Source organism: Lepidothrix coronata, unplaced genomic scaffold (genome assembly GCF_001604755.1).
Source record: "Lepidothrix coronata isolate B3197 unplaced genomic scaffold, Lepidothrix_coronata-1.0 Scaffold37, whole genome shotgun sequence".
NCBI lineage: Eukaryota > Metazoa > Chordata > Aves > Passeriformes > Pipridae > Lepidothrix > Lepidothrix coronata.
In genome coordinates, this window is record NW_016690217.1 from 3,067,273 (window position 1) to 3,070,180 (window position 2,908).

A 2,908-nucleotide genomic window follows, 5' to 3' on the forward strand; every position below is an offset into this window, starting at 1 on the left:
ATTTAAACACAGACCAACTACAGGATTACATTTGGTTTTCGCCTGGTTACCTTTAACAAAATTCTACTGAAATGTTAACATATGATTTAAAAACACACATTTCCACAAAATTTAGAAAAAAAAAGTTTTAAAATGCAACTACATTTTTCACTAATTTGCAGTATACATTTATTTGTTCCAACATAGGAAAATTAATTCTTAATTCTCTGGGGTTTAACAAAAGGAAAAAGCCCATGATATTTGCTTGCTTACCTTCTTTAAAGTCAGTGGAGTTAATGTCAGGAAAAGCTGGATTGGGCCTTACTAGTTAGTTTTACTTCTGAAGCACTGATTAAATTTATGAAAGATAAAAATCATACACACAACCTGCTCAGATTTATAAAAGACAAAAATCATACAACCAGCTATAGGAATAATGTAGAGATATATTTGCTATTTTTTGTTTTATAGGTGCTAAAGTATCTTTGAATAGCAAAGCAAATTACTTAAATTATATTTTAACAATACTACCTACATTTTAACAGCCCAAATCCTTTGTATCTGTTCAAGATACTAAGTATTGCTGAACAATTATACACATGCCATGTGCTTTGTTAAGGGAAATCAGCAAAGAAAGAAAATCTACAGATACACCACTTTTCCCTCAGGAAAAAAAGTCTGAGGCTGTGCTTAGTTTAATTATTTTGAGATATGTGATCAATCATCATAGTGACTGCAGCACAGCATACCAATACACAGGAATTCTGTGCATCATACTGTACAATGTATGTTAAAGGCTCAAGGATCCAGGGGCAGTTATACAGGCTTGTCAGAAGCATTTTCGGACACTTACTGTGCACACACACTAATTTTTATAAACACCGTATTCAAAGTAGTTTCATTGATGCTGTATCACTCACTAACAGCCTTTATCTTTCTGCTAAATGAAGGCTAATGCCAGAGGCCATTGGGATTCAGAAGCGGTTAACAACTATGATATCAATAATTGTTTAATCATGTAATCACGAAAATGGAGAGTGGGCTAGAAGGTGGCACGTTCCTGGGTACTGGGTATTTGATGGGTTCATATGAATTATGATGTAACAAAAATCTCACTTTCTGTTCACTAAAGCAGTATGTTGCTTTGCTCAAGGAATTAATTTACATCTTGAGTCCTCAGGACTTATGTCTTTGTATTGTTTATAAACTACTAAGATACAGTCACCTACAGCTTGCTTGCTACATAAAGTATATCTTCATGTTGTTAAGTCTTCCCTGGAGGATTTTTCTTTTTTAATTATTAATAGGTTGTCTTTTCACAAGTTTGTATGTGTCAAAGAAAAACACAAGTATTGTAGTCCTGCAAGGACATTTTATATACTAAATTACACTCAGACTCTGCTATTAAAAGGTATTTTAAGTTGTATAAACTGACCTCTCACTCTTTCCCTGTGATACTTCTCACGAGGAGAACAAAGGGGGGGGAATGAACTCTTCTTACAAATGAGGCTGAGAAGATTCTTCATGGGGGAAAAAAAGTGTTATTTATCCTGCTTCCTGTAATGGTAGTGATTTCCACATGTCTGTGTATGTTGGAGAAAAAAGACTAAGGAAACATTGGATGTGCCCATGCCTATTAAAAGAACTAAGTCCAAAGATGGGAAAAAAATCAGAATTGCTGTGATTCTTCTAACAAAAATAAATTGAAAAAAACCTTTGGTTTATGGTGCCTGGGATATGTACTTGGCTGATGTACTTTGTACCCTGCTACCTGTTCTACAGATGCCAACATACTGAAAGCAAGGCTGAAGGAAGACCACGGGGACACAATTTTTTAAGCTTTTAATAGTAAAGCTTTGAAAATCGTTGCTAAAAAAACCAAAACAAAACAAACATACTCCCCTCCAAACCAAAAACATACTCTAAAAAATTAAAAAAAAAAAACAAACCCAAGCGGTTTGAGTGTTTGTTTTCAACTCCACCTCTTCAGTCGCTTCCGAGAAGAGCAGAAATTTCGAGCAGGTTGCGTGCTGCAATAGGTGAAGATCAACCCGGAACGGCTTTCCACGCTAAAGAAAAGGATTCTCCATCAGGAACCCAACCAACGAACCAACCAACCCGACGCCACGGCACCGCCAAGCCCCCCGCGGGACGTGCCCGCCCTGCACCGCCGGGCGCCGCCGCTGGGGGGAGTCGGGGCGCTTCCGAACGGCGCCGATCCCGGCGCGGCGATGGAGGGAGCGAGTGCAGGGAGGGGGCCTCCGCATGGGATGGGACACGACGGGACAGGAGTCCTGGTGGCTGCTGTCACCCCGGCAACATCGGCGGGCAGGAGTGGCGGGAGCGCCCGGGGGAGGCCCCGTCCCGCCCGGCCCCGCCCCGCCCCCGGGAGCAGCTCACCTGCCCGCGGGGATGCGAGGATGCATCGGAGCATGCGAGAATGCATTGGCGGTGGAGCGTCCACCATCCGCCTGCTCCCGCCGCCAGTGGTGTCGGGGCTGCGGTGTCTGCACAGCAGCGGAGCCCCTTCCCCTCCGCCGGCTCCCGCAGTGCTGCGGTGTGCGGGGGAACGCGGGGAAGGAGTTTCTCTGTTTCGGTGGAATTACGCGGCACACTGCTTTTCTCTCGCGGCGGGCGGAAACTCGTCCGTGCGCTGCTCCCGCGCATAATCCTGTCGCAGCATCCGGCGTTGAAACGGTTACCTTTAGCAGTAAGGCTGCACAGGAACCACTCCGATGTCTTAGTAATTCAATTAGTCAGGTTTCCAGAAGGTGGGGTTGGATATTTTTTTGGCATGGAGGAGGAGAAGCCCGGGACGACACCTTCCTTCTCGTGTTGCAAGCCAATCAGGTCGAGGTGTAAAAAAAAAAAAAAAAAAAAAAAAAAAAAAAAAAAAAAGAAAAAAAAAGCAATCTGTAAGCAAACAGCA